Below are 19288 nucleotides of genomic sequence, written 5' to 3' on the forward strand. Positions count from 1 at the left end.
TCGGCATTTTGAGAGAAAAAAAGAGAGAAACTTTCATGGGAGGTTTTCCTGGGTCAAGCCTCAAGGTTGTAAACTGTTGTGTTACAATTCTTCCACTGTCCATTGTTTAGATCTTAGCCATATGGCCATCCCTAGTTTGCAAGGGAGCCTAGCAAATGTCATTTAGATTGAATTTTTGTGTTCCTCTCAATTCCTAATGCTCAGTGTGATTGTATCTGGAGGTGAGGACTTTGAAGGTGAACAGTTTGAGACCTCATGAACGGAATTAGTGTCTTTATAAGAGACCCTAGAGAGCTCCCTGGCCCCCTCTGCTATGTGAGGACACAGCCAGACCAAACCTGCCAGCGCCTCAGTCTTGGACTCACTAGCCTCCAGAAACTGTGAGAAATAAATGTTTATTGTTTAAACCCCCCAGTCCGTAGCATCTTTGCTACAGCTGCCCAAGTGCAAAGGCCCTGAGGTGGGACCAGCCTGTGGTTTAAGGATCCGGTAACTCCTGGGGAGATGAACTGATTCTGCCAACAAAAGATACCTCTTCCAACTAATAGAAGAGGGAACACAATTGATGACTTGTTTAAACATTATCATTATCACCTTTACACGAGTATAAGGTAGCACACCAGTGACTACGAAGTCTGGAAAGAATTCTCACAAATTTAGACAGTTAAAGGTAATTTATCCAGTAAAATGTATCTGCTGGAAGTTCTATTTCCCTGAGAGACAAAGCATGCACCTTGTATCTTTTGTATACCTGGTGAGAGACTCCTGAGTTGATTTCAGTGGTATGTATCTACAGCCAAGGGCCAGACCTTGCATTGTAAAGTCAAGAAGTATGACGTCATAGCGAACAGACTATGTTTTTAAGGAGGGAGGGTGAAGAGGACACTGCTTCCCTCCTCAAAGCGACTTTCATGATTTTTCCCTTATGGAGGCCAGTGTGCCTGGGACAGAGCACAGAGGAGAACGGGGGTAGGGTCGGCAGGGCACCAATCTTACCCACAACACAGACACCAGTGGTCATTTTTCTGCACCCAAAGGGGGACAGTGACAAGTCATGTTGCACCTCTGCGGCTGTCTTTACTAACCTCCAGTTTCTCCTTATGTCTGCCCCTGTGCCTTTCTCTTTTAATTACTTTTGTAGTTACTTTTTTGTTGTGGTGAAATAGATATAACCTAAGTTGCCATTTTAACAATTTTTTTTTCATTTTAACAATTTTTAAGAGTCAATTGAGTGGTATGAAGTGCAGTGGCATTGTTGTGAAAGCATCACCACCATCCATCTCCAGAACTTTTTCATCACCTTAAACTGAAACTCTGTCCCCTTTAAACAAGAACTCCCCATACCCCCTCCTCCCAGAGCCTGGCAACCACCAGTCTACCTTCTGTTTCTGAATTGGACTATTTTAGGCACCCCCAGGTAAGTGGAATCCTACGATATGATATAATATCACAAGTACTTTCTGTCCGAGTCCCTGCTTTCAACCCTTTTTTTTTTTTTTTTTTTTTTTTTTTTTGCTTTCAACCCTTTTGACTATATACCTACAAGTGAAATTTTTGGATCATATGGAAATTCTACACTTAATTTTTTGAGGAAACACCATACTGTTTTCCACAGTGGTTGCATCATTGTACATTCTTACCAGCAATGCATTAGAGTTCCAATTTGTCCATATTTTGCCAACACCTGTTATTTGTTTTTTCTTTTTTGGTAATAACCACCATAACAGTGTAAATCTTTTCATTAGGTTTTAGACACACATAATTACATTTGACCTCTGTTTTCTACCCCAAACACAAATTTATGTCAGCACTGCAGGAGCAGTCTGAACCTTGGCCTACCTAGCAGAGTGGAAGAGGCTTGAGGGTGGCCCATTGTGGGAATCAAGAGAGAACCTGGCCAAGATGGAAGACCTCTTGGAGGAGGTGGTGGCAGACCAGGGTCTGTGTTCAGGTGAGTAGTCAGAAGGGGGTTCCACAAAAATTTCAGCAACGTATCTGTCAAAGAGGGTGTGAGGATCTCAGTAGTGAGATGTGGGACAGGATCAAAGACATTTGGAGACCAGAGGAGCTACTGATACGGTAGGAATCTGTCAGCAGGTGGGTGATAGTGGGCAGGGGATGGTCTGACTCAAACCAAAGGGCTTATTCCTGGAGTCCCTTTCTTTAGCTCTCCAGGACCAGAGCCAAGTTTCTGGAACTAGGAAGAAACAGAAGATGGACGCAAAGACAAAGCCAGCTATCAGAAACATGGTTCAAGATCAAGATAAACAGGGTGATTTGGTGCTAAGATGTGGGCTCTGAGGGATCCTGAAAACTCACTTGCTGGAGCTTCAGATTGGAATAGGGTAACTAGTAAAACCAAGTCTGCAAGGCCTGGGATCATGGGCTCTGGCTCTGGGAGAGAAAAGATTCCCCAGGCAGCAATGTCAGGCAAGGAGGGAGAGAGGTAACCTGGTGCTCTGGGAACTTGTGAGAATGAATGACCATTGAATTTTAAAGTATTATTCCAAACTGCTCTGATATTAGCCACAGTTGATTTTAAATGACAGGGCAGAAATCAGCTGTGCTGTGAATTTTCATTAGACATCAACTGAAACAAATGAAGAAAAGAAAGTTCTATGAGTTGAAGTGTTTCACCGAACTTTAATTTAAATTTCAGTTGCTGTTTTGAGGTGACGTTGGTCTGGGTGTCCCTCTGTAGCCCTGCTTTGTCAATGCCTGTCTGATTTTAGCTCTAACCTGGGATGATAGCCATTTTTACTATTTTTTTTTAAATTTTAGTTATTAAGAAAAAAAACAATAGTTCTAACATTTGAGATAAGGCAGTTCATTTAATTCTGTTTGATAACAGCAAACTCAAAATCTGTGGAGGAAACTAACAATTGACAAATGTAAATTTTGTCACAGTCTCTGCCAAACTAGGCTGGCATTATGTGCACATGCTTTTAAGAATTTCAGCAAACCTTAGGGGCATTTGGCTGGTTTGGTTGGTGGAGTGTGTGGCTCTTAGTCTTGGGTTGGTGAGTCTGAGCCCCATATTGGACGTAGAAATTACTCAAAAGAATTTCAGCAAGCTTTATAGTGACAGCAATTATACTAACTTGTTTACCTACTTGTTTAATAACCTCTGCACAAAAATAATAATAATAATAATAATAATAATAATAACCTCTGCACCTACCATGGGGTTTAAACCCAACAACCCACAGATCATTTATCACATACTCTTTCTGCTGAGCCATACAGTCACCCACCCACTTACTCACCTTTATTGAGAGCTTATTGTGTGCCAGGCAAGCATTATTCTAGACATATATAAACTCATATGAACACATATTAATGAATATAATATAAACTCATTAGAACACATTATATTTATCAATGCCATCCTGGGAGGCAGGCACTCCTATCATTATCCCCATTTTATAGGAAGGTGAGGAAAGTATAGATTACAACTTTCTGCCAACAAGATCACACTGAATTCTCTGGCAGCAGCACACCTGGGATCCCATTCCTTTTTATAAGTGGCCTCAGATTCTACCAAACTTTTGGTGGTTTACTTTCTGAAAGCTGGGTTCATCTCACCTCTCGGCGCTGCTGGTTCCAGCACATCTCTCACCCAGGTCCCTAACCTCGTCCCACCCCGGGACAAAGTGACTACAAGCCACAGAACCTACTAAGGATAGTCTAGTACTAGCGAGGTCAAACACACACTCCTTCAATCCACTATCTATAGTCCTGTAGCAATTCCCAAGCCAAACCTGGGGCTCTGGACCGATTTTTTTCAAGATGAAGAAAGGGAAACTGATTTCCAGAGAAAGATGTGTCTGTTTTACAACAGTGGATCACTTTTCAGAATCTCCTTCTCTAGTAGGAATTCAAGGAGACTTTTCACCATTTGAACAGATGGTCTGCATGATTTCAGGTCTCCAAAAAAATTTCCCTGTGATTCAAAAGCCGGTCTTCAAGTCTCCAAAACCGGTCTTCAAGTCTCCTGGTCTCCAGGTCTCCAAACTGGCCTTTTCACCAGCCAAGCCACTGTGCCAGAATTATGTACCTGCTCACACAGAAAAAGATCCCTTGCTCTTTTCAGGGGCAGTTTGTAGTTGGGCGACCAGATCCTGGAGGACTCTAGCAGGCTGAAACCAACCGCGGGACCCCACATCTGAGCAGAGGCCCGGGAGCCACAAGTCGTTCCAGGCCGGTATGACACAGCCTGCTTGCCTGACTCACTAGTTAGAATCTATGCTCGGGAAATAAATCCAAAACCTGGTTACCCTGACTGGGGGGAGAGAGGACATGCAATTTTTCTTTGCTGTCTCCCCTACCTCCACTTCTCTCCAGAGTGACTACCCTTCACTATATTTTTAAAAAGATGAAAACAACAAAACTCCCCCAAACTTTTATTTTTTATTAATGTATATGGAGAAAACCAGGAATGAAATGGAATAGGAAGGACTGTAAATAGAAACTATTGGGTGGCAGAATCAGGGAGTGATCGGATGGACAGCATTTTGATGTAGAAGGTGGCAGCCAGACGATATGTCATATTCACCTGCATGGTCTTCACCACGTGCAGAAAATTAATTTCATGGATCATGTTGGCAGGTAAAGAAATGAGGTATGCCTGCAGAGACCTCTGTGGCGCAATGGTAGCGCGTCTGACTCCAGATCAGAAGGTTGCGTGTTCAAATCACGTCGGGGTCAGTAATTTTAGTGTCGGTGGAAGATTCTGGTCTGGGAAGTGAAATGGAGGAGGAAGAGGAAGGTGCCTGCCACACTTTCTCCCGCTTTGGCCTCCCTCATGAAAATGCCTTTAAAAAGTAAGTAACAGGCAGGCATACACAGGAATGTGTGATGTCAGTATTCTGTTTTTGGCTTTTTTGGGGGGCTCATAGAAACATTTTTACTCTTTTATTGCAACTGTTCTGAATTCCACTTTTCTCCAACTTGGCCATTATTATTCCAAACGCTCCTGGCTTCCTTTCCATGCTCACTCAGTGCTGGCAGACCCATCTCTTCATCCAGAAGTCTCTCTTTAACCTTTGGGATCTTAGCGGATCCTCTCAGACAACTAGTCTGCTTCTCCTAGTTGACCTTGGCTCCCCTGCTCCACATCTGGCTCATCTTTTCCATTCTAGAGAGTTCACATAGCAAGCCCACCCTTGGCTCTCTGGGATTCTCCACCACATCAAATCAAAGAAGAGTTCCATCCCTTTCCAAACACAGAAAACCTGAGCACAGTTTTGTTTGCCAATTGAGACTACAGGGAATGAGCCACGACATCAGAGAAAGTTAGCTTACCAGGCTAGAAGTTCTGTGAACCCTCTAAAACTCTATGTCAAGAATATGTGCAGGAATATGTGTCTTACTCTCACCTGGGGCTCTAGACTTTCGTCCCCCATCAACAGATTATGAACGATCCCATTACAGCATAGAAGAAAGGGAAAGCACATTTACTTCATCTATTCTATCATTTTGTAAAACATAGAATACATGACCTTTGGGATGTCAGCAGACATTGTGCTATAGATATAATGTACACATTCACATAGCACACAGTAACAGATGTCACATCTGATTAATGCCTTGTGCACTGTAGAAGCGTAGCCACAATAAGCTTTTTTCATTTCTTCTTAATCCTTCTCCTAGGAATTAAGTCAGGCTCAGTGCTATTGCATTAAAAAGATAAATTGCATTCCTGAAGGGAAAAAAGAGAACTCATTTTTTATTTCTACAGATTGAAAGGAAAAGGGGAAAAAAGAAAAAAAGGACAAACCAGAGGGGAATCAAATATGACCTATGGGAGTGCTACTTTCCATAGCAGAGTGGTGTAGCAGGAGCGTGCTGGGCCCATAACCCATCCTCTGCTGTGTTTAGTCCCTTTCCCCCAAAGCAAGCTGCATTTTAGCACAGGGAGCAAGAAAGAAAAGATTAATTTGTGTTACAGATCTTGTGAAAGGCTTGATTCTTTAAATTATGTAAAAAGTTTAGAAATAAAAACCTAACAAAATTTGCAAACCTGCCACCTATATCTCTTTGATGGTGTCTGATAAGCTCTTTGGTCCATTTTTTTAAACATATGAAAAGGTGCTCCAAATCATAGGTCAGGAAAGAAATGAAAATTTAAACAATGAGCTACCACTACGTACCTCTTAGAATGTCCAAAATCCAGATCAATTATATCAAATGCTGGCAAGGACGTGGAGTCACAGGAACTCTCATCATTGCTGGTGGGAATGCGAAATGTTACAGCCACCATGGAAGGCAAAATTAAACATAGTCTTACCATATAACACAGCAGTTACACTATTTGTTATTTGCCCAAAGGAGTTGAAATATATGTCCACACAAAAACTTGAGCACTGAGGTTTATAGCAGCGTATTCGTAATTGCCAAAACTTGGAAGCCACCAGGATGCCCTTCAGATGGTGAGTGGATTAATAAATTGTGGTCCATCCAGATAATGAAATATTATTCAGCATTAAAAAAAAAAAAGAGCTACCAAGCCATTAGAGGACTTGGAGAAAAACTTAAATGCATATTGCTAAGTAGAAGAAGTCAAGCTGAAAGTCTACATGATTCCAAATACGTGACATTCTGAAAAACCAAAACTATGGAGGCAGTATATGACCATTGATTGCCAGAGACTGGTGGGAGGAGGGAGGATAAATATGCAGAGCATAGAGAGCACAGAGGATGGGGGGTGGGAAGGTTAGTGAAAATACACTGTGTGAAATTATAAGAATGAATACATATCATTATACTTCTGTCCAAACCCACAGAACTATAACACCATGGGTGAACTGGAATGTACACTATAAACTGGGTGATGTGATTATGATGTGTCAAAGTAGGTTCATCAGTCATAACAAATGTACCACTCTGGTGGAGGATGTTGATAATGGGGGAAGCTGTGCATGTGGTATCTTCCTCTCAATTTTGCTGTGAAACCTAAAACTGCTCTGAAAAATTAAATCTTGAAAAAAAGACAGAAGAAAAGATTTAGTACTTAGAAATACTCTTTGTGAAACTCCCAATCTTTACTTTCAAGGGATGATGCATTTAAAAGGTTTTCCTTCTATTAAGTTTTTATCATCTAATGTGAAGACTAGTCAATTTTGAAAACAATCAATTCAATGATGCGATTTAAGGAAAATTTACATGTGTAAGAAAAGAGTAGTGAACTATATAGCTGGCCTCTGTATTATTAATATTTTTGGTCATTTTGTGTAAAATGATTTTACAAAAGAAATTTAAACATAAAAAAATTATATATATATAATCACAGTGGTCTAAGAAAGATGGAAATTGTGGACCTCAAAGAGGGTAACCAAAATAATGAGCCAGCCAGGAGTCAAACCTAGAATCTTCTGAATCGTAGTCAGATGTATTATCCATTGCGCCTCTGGCCCACACAGATATTATAATTTACACTTATAGGAAAAGGAAGTGGTGAAATTGCTATGTTGCTCTAAATATGAATGTGTGAAGTCTTTTCTTTCAACTTCCTTTGTCCCTCTTACCAGGATCTCCAACACCAAAACAAAAGAGTTCTATTGGTTCCTTAGCTTTAGTTCACTCATACAGTATGATTCCTTCATGGTCAATAAGAACTCCATTTTGATGTAACATCAAAAAAGTCTGAGGAATGGTTAATGTTTTTAAAAGTACGCTTAATTGAAGATGAATTACACTAAACAGAGAAAATGCAAATATGTAAAACACTACCCACCCCATAGTCAGCAAGATTTGAACCTGCACAGGAGGACCCCAGTGGATTTCTAGCCCATCTCCTTAACCACTCGGTCATAACTACAGCTGCTAGGAAGTGTTTTCTATCTCCTTAATGTTACCATATATTATGTATTCTAGGCTACTTCAGGATTAGTAATACAAGAGAGCAAAACAAAGGATCCCCATGAATGAAACTGGAGAGGAATCAACCAACTTCTCTTCTTGCAGATGATAAACTCAGAATGCTCTTTGGGTCTTTTCTAGATAGCAAATCAGCTATATGTTGCAATAATCCTCTTTAATTCCCTTTAAATAATCCTTTAAAAACCCTCATATTCTTGCTGAAGTAGGAAATTTATCCTCAATAAATAATCTGACAAAGATGTTCTCATAGATACCCTATGTCTTCAGGCACCGAATCCAGTGCCTGGAACAAGGGCTCAATGCAGTCAGCTGCTATTGTAAGCATCATTTTTAAATTCGAGAAAGTAGACCCATCAAAATGTTCCAGAGGGAAATGAACTAGGGGTGGTGGAGGGGGAGGAGGGCGGGGGGTGGGGGTGAATGGGTGACGGACACTGAGGGGGACACTTGACGGGATGAGCACTGGGTGTTATTCTGTATGTTGGTAAATTGAACACCAATAAAAATTAATTTATAAAATAAAAAAAAATGTTCCAGAGGGAATCCTATCTCCTGTTTCTTGGTAAAGCTCAAAATATTTTAAATCAGCTGACAGAATATTTTTAAATGAAACAGGGAAGTAGAAAATATTTCTGGAAGTCAAAGCCACTTCATTGCGTGGAGCCTTCTCTCACAAGGCAAGAACAGCTGTATCTGATACTCTGGGGACAATAGTTTAAAGGTGACTTCAAAGCAAGAAGAGATCCCCAGGATCTCCACATTTCTGAAACTATACCACCATTGTCACAATCTTATCCGTATGTTTATGAGTGCGTGTGTGTTAGTGTGTGAGTAGATGATTCTATATTTCATTGATCGCTCTATAGAATTGAAGAGGGATAAGACTTGACTGATAAACTACTGCTCATGTACTGAAGGATTGAAAATTATCTGCAGCCCAGAACTCTCCTCTGGGCTTCATGATATAGAGCTGTCCTAGTAATTTCTTTTTGCATGTTCATGGACATCTCAAAAGTAAGACATCCCAAATGAATGCTCTACCCTTTCCCTGCAAATCTGAATCTCCTTCAACAACCCAAATTTCATCAGGAGCCAAAAACCAAGACTTATAAGTCCCCTTAACTTTCTTCCTTTCTCTGACTCTCAACCCATCAATCAGGCTTTCAATTCAACCTCCCCATTAGTTCTCAAATCTGGCTCTTCCTACCAAGCCATGGGCCCATTTTCTTCCATCAGCTTCTTACAGTTTATCTCAGGGGTTATTACCACAACTTGTTAGAAGTAATTTGGCTCCCAGGCTCTTATTTTTGAACTGATTCATTCATTTCTTCATTCTTTCAAAAATATTATTTAAGCCCAATCACGTGCCAAGCACTTTGCTAAGTGCTACTCATTCAATGGAGAGCAAGAAAAATAAAGCCACTCCTTTGAGGGATTTCCAGAATAAACAATTACAGAAGTGGACATTTACAGTTAAGTATGACAAGTGAGAGGTCCAGTGTGCCAAGTAGCCTGTAGGAGTAGTGCTAGGTCCCAGACATGAACATCTTGGATGGTTGCCTGGAGAGTCATTCATTAGACTCCAAGTTTCATGAAGAAAGTGTACAGTTCTACCTTTATTACCTTGGAATGGATAAATGGGTACTTGATGACTAGATGTAGAATGAATCATAGCTAAGCTCAGATGTAAAGGATGAATAGGAGTTTGCCAGGTTGGAAAGGGGTGTGGTGGTCTAGACCTAAACCTCACAGGATATGAGATAAACTGAAGAAAGTTCTGTCTTGCTGGAACATTGTTTTTTGGAGAGGTCCAGGGAGGGGCAGCAATGAGAGGGAATAGCAGAGATGTATTTTAGAGGAGATTTTGTAGGTAGGGCTATGTCGGCACCAACTGATGTGTTCATCTGAGAATGCAAATCTGGCTGCATCCTTTCCCTCCTTTTTAAAGTCTTCGAAGATATTTTGTGGCCTAGAAGGAAGATCACAAATGGCATAGGAGGCCGCCATCATGGGCTTCTATGTGATCTTCTTGGCTTCCTTTCTGGGCCCTCAGACAAGGGAGCCTGGGATTCCTGAAACAAGGAAGGACCTGCTCTTTTTATATGGTGCAGGCTTTTTCATGCTGACCCTCTGCCTTATTTCCTTGGAGCTCTGTGTCCCTTCTTTAGGGCTTCTGTTTAAATAAAAAAGTTGAAAGAGTAAGGGATTATCTGTATACCCATCAACTAGATTCAACAACTGTTAATATTTTGCCATATTAGTCTTATTTGCCTTCTTCTTCTGGAACATATAAAATTCCTTTGTAGACATCATGATGCATCGTACCTACACACATATACATGTATCACGTCTCGTAAAACCATGCCACCATTATCATAACTAAAGAACCCAGTGATTTTTTATAAAAGCATCTAAGATCCCAGCCTTACTTAAATTCCTCTAGGTAGGGCAGCCCCAGGGGTGCAGCGGTTTAGCGCCACCTGTAGCCCAGGGTATGATCCTGGAGACCAGGGATCGACTCCTAGACTCCTACGAGTGGAGCTTGCCTCTTTTCTCTCTCGGTGTGTGTGTCTCTCATGAATAGATAGAATCTTTAAAAAAAAAAAAAATTTCTCCAAGCATATTTTTTTGGAGCTGGTGTTTCTAACCAGGATCCAATCAAAGTTCATTCATTCATTGCATTTGGTTTGTAATGTATCCTTAGTCCCTTACAGTTTAGAACAGCATCCATCCCAGCTTCTCCTTGCTGTTCCTGTTTGGACATCGACTTTTTGAAAAATCCAAGCCAATTTGTCTTGTAGAATGTCCCACATTCTGGATCTGTCTCACTGTTTCCTCAAGGCAACTTTAAATATCTTCCTTGACCCTCTTTAAAACGAGAAGTTGAGTCGAAGTTACTGATTAGATCCATTCTGATTAGATTAGATTCAGGTGAAAAATTGGGGCTTGGCACTACCGGGTACTTGACACAGTACTTCACATCGGGAGGCATTTGTCAGGAAATCCACAGATGGTGAAGGTAGAGTGGTCCCCTCAGGGCTTTTTTTTTTCCCCTTTGCAATTAGCAACTAATCTTGGGGAGGTCCTTTAACACCGTGCACACACTGTCTCCCAGATACCCTGTCCTGAGGGTTTGAAAATAAGGGGTGCTCTGTGCTGAGTGTGTGATTCCTCTGAGGATTGCGGACGGCGAGTCTTCCAATTCCACCACTTCCCTACATTTGTTAGAGGGTACAGTGAAGCTTGACCTTTCTCCTGCCTTTCCCCTTCCCCAATCCTTCCTGGGGTCATCCCCCCACCCCCAGCAGGTGGGTTGGCGCTCTGTTGGGGGTGTTTGCACCCAAGGACTGGAGAGCCTGGAAGGGTCCGGCAACCTGCAGGGGCTTAGCCGCGGGCATCAGGGCTCCCTGGCAGGCCGACTGAAACTCAGGGTGCTGGACCGCGCCCCAAAGATCCTGACCTGTAGGCCGAGGGTAGAGCTGAGCGGAAAGGGGGATTAGCTGGGGACTTCCCCAGCTACCGCTGGTCTGCGGCCCGGAAGGAGGGACTGTGCTAATGGCGTGGGACAGACACTGGGGAACAAAGGGACACGAAGGAAGGGGTGTGGAAGAGACATACCCCGGGGTGTAAGGCTATTGTGGTGACGTGAATAGGAGGAGAAGATGCTGCTTACCGACTTTCACCGAGAAAACAGAAGTAGTAAAAAATTGGACCACCAGGAACCGATTCTGGTGTCTTAAGCGGACAATAAATAAAGGAACCGCACAACAACCACGGAGGGATTCGAACCCTCAATCTTCTGATCCGAAGTCAGACGCCTTATCCATTAGGCCACGTGGTCCTCCTGAGATGTAGGGGCATGTAATTTCAAAATTTGTTATAAGAAAATTATCATGAGGTTTTAACTGCAACCTAGTGAAATTATTATTGTCAACCAAGGCATTTTCAAAAGTCTTACGGTCTAGACTCTTAGCCACAGAGAATGCACTGAAGGTTCCGGGAGGTCGGTGGTGGGGTGGTGGAGGAGGCAGGTGATGGGCAGTAAGGAGGACACCTGTTGTGATGAGCACTGAGTGTTGTATGGAAGGTGAAGGATCACAGAAATCTACAACTGAAACTAATATTACACTATATGGTAACTGGAATTTAAGTACGATCTTGAAGAAAAATAGAAAATCCTCAAGTCTGGTTGGAGAGACAAGTTGAATCTTTTTTTTTTTTTAAATTTTTTATTTATTTATGATAGTCACAGAGAGAGAGAGGCAGAGACACAGGAGAAGCAGGCTCCATGCCCCGGGAGCCCGATGTGGGATTCGATCCAGGGTCTCCAGGATCGCGCCCCGGGCCAAAGGCAGGCGCCAAACCGCTGCACCACCCAGGGATCCCTGACAAGTTGAATCTAATGGTGAAAACCACAGTAAAGTTACAACCAAGGTAACCACCAAGGAGAGGGATATGGCACAGTTTGGACAGGGATCTGGAAGAGAAGGCAACAGTGAGGAGGGGGTGCTTGAGCCCAGGGCTGGGGTGGGGCATGGGAGGGAGGCAAAGACGACACTGGATTGCTATCTGTACCTAGAAACGCCTTGGCAGGTGGAGATTGTGGGTAAACACAAGAATTCACTTCTGTGCACTCCAGAAATCCTGCAGAAAACAACTCTGAGATAGAAATTCACATAGGACAAAAACCATGGGAGAGAGATCACAGCAGCAATGTTTTGTGATCTGGAAAGCCAGTGGAGGTGTGATAGTTGACTTGTCAGACTCCAAAAAGCTGAATCCTAAGCAAGTCTGTGTGGGAAAGGCAAGCAGTCAGATTTATCCATAAGCCCTCCAATCCTCATACCCCAGGGCCAGGCTCAGGGACTGTCAGAGGGGGCTTCATCTGGATACTGCCTGTGAGCCGGGGAATTGTGTGTCCCACCGCCCCGCCCCCAGTACCCTAGAATGTGGAGCTGGATCTGGAGCTAGGGCTTCCAAAGACATAGACAAAGTGAGGCGAGGTCATATGGGTGGGTCTGGTCCATCACGACTGGTGTCCTAATAAGACATTGGGACACAGACACACAGGAGGAAGACACCCCACGTGAAGACACTGGGAGAAGAGAGCCCTCTGCAAACCTGCTGACAGGGTTGACCTCCCTCCAGAACTGTGAGAAAGGAAATCTGTGGCTTAAATCAACCACCCAGGCTGGGGCACCATGTTGTGGTGGTCCTAGCAGACTAATCCATTGTCCACCCTTCATCCTGGAGGAAGACTGAAAGTTTATTTTCTTGAGAGAGAGAAATATGTGATCTCCAGCCTGGAGCAATTGATTCTCAAACTTTCCTCTGTATCACAATCACCTGGAGAACTTGCTAAAACAAAGACTGCTCTGTTTTTGATTCAGTGGTTCTGGGGTGTGGACAAGGATGTGCATTTCTAGCCAGTTCCCAGCTGATACTCACTATCTGATTCCAGGGGACACTTTTGAGACTCACTAGACTGGAGGAGGATAACACACAGGGCTAGCAGAAAATAGCAAGAGCTCAATAAATATTACCCACTTGCTCTGAGTTGTTGCAGTGTACTTTTATACACACCAGAAGGCCCACACATTCTGATTGAAAGGAGCAGTGAGAATTCTGGGAAGAGAGGTCATTTATTTTATTTTTTTAAAAATTTAAATTCAGTTAATCAACATACAGGGTTTTATAGTTTCAGAGGGACAGTTTAGTGATTCATCAGTTGCAAAGAGATATCATTTAAACTAGGCTTTTGAGATTAAGCTTTTCAGCAAGTTGAGGATGGGATTGTCGGGCGCTGGGAAAGGAGGGAGGTGGGGCGAGGGCAGGCACTGCAGGGTGATGCACAGCTGGGCCTCTTTCAGAAGAGGGAGAAGTCTCATAAGTTGTAGGAAAAGTCGTCGTTCAAAATTTATAACCATTATTACTTTTGTTTCACTGTGGGTCTAAACCCAGTAGGTAGAGGAGTTTTCTCCAAACAACTTCCACAACTAGAAAAACTGAGCATGAGAAAGCACAGAGTTTTCCCCATAGGGAGCATTTGGGTTTTTGCATTAATATTTAATTTGATCAGTTCCTTTCTTTGCTAAACAAAGCATTAGTGAAGCTATGGCTAGTGGGGAGAAAAATGATCAAATCCACTTAGTAAAAAGAAATAAGCCCTTAGAACCTGAAAAGATTAATTGGGATTTAAATTCTAATTTAGAAGATAAGCAAATCTTTCTCGTGGCCTTCTGGCACAAAGGTAGCATATCTGACTCCAGATCAGAAGGTTGGGCGCTCAAATCATGTCGAGGTCAGTTGAGGGTATCTTTTTAGGGTGAAGACGAAATGGAAAACAAGACCCTTTCCCTCTGAGATATATATAGTAGTTGGCTTGGAGAGGTTTCCAAGCAGTTGTGATTGTGAAAAAATAAGATTTACAGAGTGAATCTTAAAGATCTTACTGACTTTATGGAATGATTCATGAATTGGGCAATATCCCATCTAGTAGATAGAAAGGAGCTCCAGGGAGTTGTAGGAAATGAGACTTTTATAGGCAGAAGGGACTGGGAAGAAGGAAGTTATACTAGCAAAACGCAGAGAAGTTCAGGCAAAGTCACTTGCTTTTAGGGGGTGACAGTCACCCTCTTTAAAAAGATGTTATTTAAATTCAATTAATTAGCATACAATGTCTTATTGGCTTCAGAGGTAGAGTTCAATGATTCCTCAGTCTGACACCCAGTGCTCATCCCATCACCCAGTTACCGGGTCCCCTACCCAGCTGACGGCATCTATCTGGCAGATTACCTAATGGTGCTGAGTAGCCGATTACTGATTGAATGACTGGTTGAAGATTCCATTTCTGGGCGATGCTGAAACTGTAACTGTTAAGTCTCAGTCTCCTTCCTGTGATTGGGCTTAGTACACATAACTCCATTTGGGGCTTGTGGTCCTGGTTTTAGCTTGACAGAAAGGACGGAACATCTGCTCTTAGCAGAGTGTGGGATGCATTGTGAGTCCTCTTTTGTCCTTAGCTCGCCATCGGAATTCTAAATGGGGGAAGAATCCCCTGCATGGACAGTACATTCTTTGTGACCTTCTTTAAAGATTTAATGTCAACACCCTCTTCTTGGGCATCAGGGGATGCACGCTCTTCTGGTTTCCCCCATTCTTCTCTGGTTGCATTCCTCACTGTTCCTTTGTTTGTATCTGCCTGTAACAATGCTTGTGTTCTTCTCAGCTTCATCCTCCTCCCCATTCCCCCACTGAGCCAGGAATCTAGAGCCCTCCTAAACATGTCCTCTTCTTCACTTCCTGGTCTGAGCAGCGAATTCTGCTTTTTATTTCCTAAAATGTCATAGCCCATCTATCCTCCTCTCTTCAGGACCACAAGGACCTCTTTCCTTCCATCAGTATCTCTTGCCCTGGAGTTTGACATGAACCTCTTAACTCCTCTTCCCAGATCTCCTGTTAGAGGTTCAGTGAAACTGGAGTCCTTGTTACACATATTTTGAAACCCACATCTTGTCCTGATATCCTCCTGCTTAAAACAGCCAACTGTGTGTCACACAGGCCTTTTTTCAGCTCCTGGAATACATGTTACTCCTTCCCAGGATGGGGCCTTGGTGATCTTTCCTCCGAAAGGAATGTTCCCCTTGGTTTGCTGCATGATTCTGCTGCAGGTGAGCTGGGGAGACCCCAGGCCCTGGGGCCTTGCTCCAGCCAGATCCAAGGGCTTTGCCAAAGGTTCTTGGTCTTGTCATGAGGATGAATTCAAGGACAGGCAGGTAGTACGGTGATGAGTAACACAAGGGGGCAAGTTTTTTAAAGCAAAAACTCACTGTGGAGACGTGAGAGCATGAGAGGCAGGGGGAGAGAGGGGAGGAGAGAAAAAGATGGAAGAGCTTGAGAGAGACACAGAGAGAGCTCACACAAGCAAGAGATTACCCTGGAGCTGCATGCCCTGGGGTGTTGTGTTTCTATCTTTTATTGATAGTTGTGAACTAGGGGCCGGAAGGTTTATTACTTGAGGCTGGAAGCAGGGTTTCCTGCTTTTTCTTCCTAACCTGCTCAGGGGTTTCCTGTGGTGGCTCCGCCACCCGGCTCCTCTCATGGTGGAGTGCAGCCAGGACAGGCCTGGACCTTCCCCACAGCTGGCCACCGCCTCCTCCTTGCTGGCATCCAGGCATCCCGTTAGAGCCTCACCAACTGCCTGCTCTAAAAGTCCCACCAACATGAACACCAACTATTCATGTTACCCTGAAGAAATAAGGTAAACTTTCTAATTTTTCAGTAGTTCATTTAAAAGTTGCATGAAAAAAAAAAAGTTGCATGAAGTAAAAATCAGTAGCTAATACTTAACTGGTGGTTTTATAGAATTTTTCAAGTGTTTTTAATAGACTTCATTTTTATTTACCTTTAAAGTCCCTGGAAGAATGTAGGGCAACCACTCTAGGCTCCATTTATCTATGAATAAATGAGAATTAACGCATCACATAACTTGATCAAATTGATTTATTTGTCTCATACTGTCCTGTTCTGTTTTCTTCTGTTGCTAGGATTTGGAGAAACCCATTTTACAGCTCCAAATCTTCCTTTAAGACCAACATTGATAGCCTTTCGATTTGCTACAGTAGCTTCCTGCCATCCCTCCCCTTCAAAGCATCCTAATCACAGCGGCCAAGTAAATACCATAAGTTCTCTATTCTGAATAAAAGATGTAATAGAGACTAGAGCAAGATAAATACATGTGAAAAACCTCCTGGCTTTCTTTATATAGTCCAGACTATCAGAGTCTATCACCTCCCTGAAACCCAAACTTAAGACTCACCTCAGTAAAGATAATTTTCATCAATTGTCTATTTTTTTTTCTCTGTATTGGTTTTTTTTTTTTTTTCCAAACTACTGAAAAGTCCTCAAAAACAGAGGCCACACTCCTATTTGTTTCCAGGCCCCCTTTGGCTTTTGGTTCCAAAGCACACATGACCCTCAGCAGCTGGTGGTCATCCTCCCCAGTGGCAAGTGATAGGGATGAATGTAAGGAGTAGGATTCAGGGGGATTCCTATTTTCAGCATATTCTTCACTATTCTCACTTCTGATGATGATACCATCCTTGTACAAACTTGAATCTTCACAGAGGAATGACAATAGGTCTTTTTTCTAAAAGGAGATAACTTGTTTCAAACTTGAATTGAGTGCTGTGAACTAGTAATTAATCAAATTGGCTTGCATAGTAAAACGAGAGATTTTTCAGAATGTGTTTTTATTAATGATTTAAAGGGGATGTGGAGAGACTTTTTTTTATATGTTGGGTATTTATGTTTGCTTTTCACCTTCAAAAGTCTCTAAGGGCCCACACATCCATTTCACCTTTCTTCTAGGCCATTGGTTTTTGTGCTTAGGTGAAGCTTTTTTTTTTCATTGGATTTAAGGAAATCCTATGGGGAAAAAAGTCGATTTTACTAAGGCAATGAAACTTTAGTTACGAGGAGAAATAGATACCATAGGCTGTTGGTCATTGGTGGTTCGATGGTAGAATTCCTGTCTGCCATGTGGCGGGCCGGGTTTGGTTCCCCGCCAATACATCCTTGGCATCTTGCCCATATTGGGGTTAAAGTATTTTCACTGAAAAACTACAAACTAAAATTACTTTGAAGTAGCTGTGTTCTTCGTACCCGAGTATGGCTGGGAAAGATCAAAGCTTGCCCTCCTGCAAGGATCCTTGGGTGGCTCAGCGGTTTAGTGCCTGCCTTCGGCTCAGGGTGTGATCCTAGAGTCACAGGGTCGAGTCCCGTGTCGGGCTCCCTACATTACATGGAGCCTGCTTGTGTCTCTGCCTCTCTCTCGCTCTGTGTTTCATGAATAAATAAACAAAATCTTATAAAAAACATATAATAAGAAAAGAGCTAACCCTCCTTTTGCATGCCATTTCACTTTCATAAATTATGCCAGTTGGCATGCATTTGGTTTTCCAATGCCCTGAAACGTCATCCTGTCCGAGCTGGAGGGCACTCCGACTTCAAGGGAGGGGTTTTTCAGAGCCCCTAGTAGTCGAGGGCGGAGTGTAGCCACGGACGGAAATCAAGGTATTTTCATTCTGTCTTGGCAGCGATTATTAAAAAGTAATGAGAAAATTCAGATGCAGGAAGGTGCTAAAATGTATTATCTTGACATTTAAAGGTGAAAAGCAAGCTCCTATAAGAGCAGCAGAGTGGCGCAGCGGAAGCGTGCTGGGCCCATAACCCAGAGGTCGATGGATCGAAACCATCCTCTGCTATATATTGAGACTTTTTTGTTTGTTTCAAACTCAAGATTTTAGAAAAAGGGAGTGAATGAAGTTGATGACCAGACGTGTGAGTCCCCAAAGTAGTTTGTTACAAGTACGGTGGCCTGTCTGTAACAGAGGCACGCCTGGCCATTGCATCTGGTTGGTCTGTTTTCATCCGGTCCCCGGTTTAGGGACCATCCGATACGACCCTCGAAGGTCAGGGAAGTGTCACAATTTGTAGTAACTTCTGTCACCACATCTCTATATACAAAATTTTGTTCCTTCAAGTATGAGAACAGCTGCGCTGGAGCGGTTGTCATAGAAACCAACCGAAAGGTCAGTTTATGCAGGGAAAAGATATTATTCCTCATGGGAATATATCCAGACAGCTATAAAGCCGTTGTGTAGTCGTGGCCGAGTGGTTAAGGCGATGGACTTGAAATCCATTGGGGTCTCCCCGCGCAGGTTCGAATCCTGCCGACTACGGAATGGTGTTTTTCTTTCTAGGTGGACCAGCTTTGCTTTGGAAACTAAAACACAAAATAGCACGAGATGCATCGTTTTCCTGGGTCTTCTTATATTTCTCCATGGGATTGTAAGTAGGTAGTCCTGTCTTTTAAGTGTAACACTGGGTGGAAAAAACTTTTGAAAATGATTTTGGGAAAATATTAGGGATTTCTGAGACCTCCAGAAAGATGCTGAAAAAATGCCTGGGCTTTCATTCTTTCTTTAATTGCTATTTCCTTAGTGGACGTCCAGCTGGAGCCTGACTTCCGAAAGAAACCTCGCTTGCTTCAGCTTGTCGTTCTTGAGGAATTAAGGCACATCCAGGGCATCCCTTTCCTATTTAGGAGCACATTTAGTGTTTTGGAAACAACATCTCAAACAGAAATTTCAAATCTTTCCTCCTTCTGTTATCATTACACTTAGGAAGCCAGAAGTGCAGAAAGGAAGGATAGTATAGAGAATTTTCAAAACTATTTTCAGACATTGGCTAAATATTATTAAAAAAGAAGAAAAACAAAACTGTTTTGCTCCATAAAACTAACACATACACAATAACTGTATATGCAACACAAATAAGAATAACTGTAACAAAAATTTACCTTTCTTTACACTTGCAGTCAATCCATAACAATGCAGATAAGCAA

At 42.6% G+C, this 19288-nt stretch overlaps 4 non-coding genes across 4 annotated transcripts; 3 read left to right on the forward strand and 1 right to left on the reverse strand.

The window, feature by feature from the left end:
* The first annotated feature begins 4634 nt into the window (after positions 1 to 4634).
* TRNAW-CCA (transfer RNA tryptophan (anticodon CCA)) lies at positions 4635 to 4707 on the forward strand. The gene has a single exon. It is a non-coding gene; the product is annotated as a tRNA-Trp (tRNA).
* Positions 4708 to 11649: 6942 nt separating this feature from the next.
* Positions 11650 to 11722, reverse strand: TRNAR-UCG (transfer RNA arginine (anticodon UCG)). The gene has a single exon. It is a non-coding gene; the product is annotated as a tRNA-Arg (tRNA).
* Positions 11723 to 18074: 6352 nt separating this feature from the next.
* Positions 18075 to 18146, forward strand: TRNAM-CAU (transfer RNA methionine (anticodon CAU)). Its single transcript has one exon. It is a non-coding gene; the product is annotated as a tRNA-Met (tRNA).
* A 395-nt stretch (positions 18147 to 18541) lies between these two features.
* TRNAS-UGA (transfer RNA serine (anticodon UGA)) lies at positions 18542 to 18623 on the forward strand. Its single transcript has one exon. It is a non-coding gene; the product is annotated as a tRNA-Ser (tRNA).
* Positions 18624 to 19288: the final 665 nt, after the last annotated feature.

Source organism: Nyctereutes procyonoides, unplaced genomic scaffold, assembly GCF_905146905.1.
Source record: "Nyctereutes procyonoides isolate TBG_1078 unplaced genomic scaffold, NYPRO_anot_genome, whole genome shotgun sequence".
In the NCBI taxonomy this organism is placed as follows: Eukaryota; Metazoa; Chordata; class Mammalia; order Carnivora; family Canidae; genus Nyctereutes; species Nyctereutes procyonoides.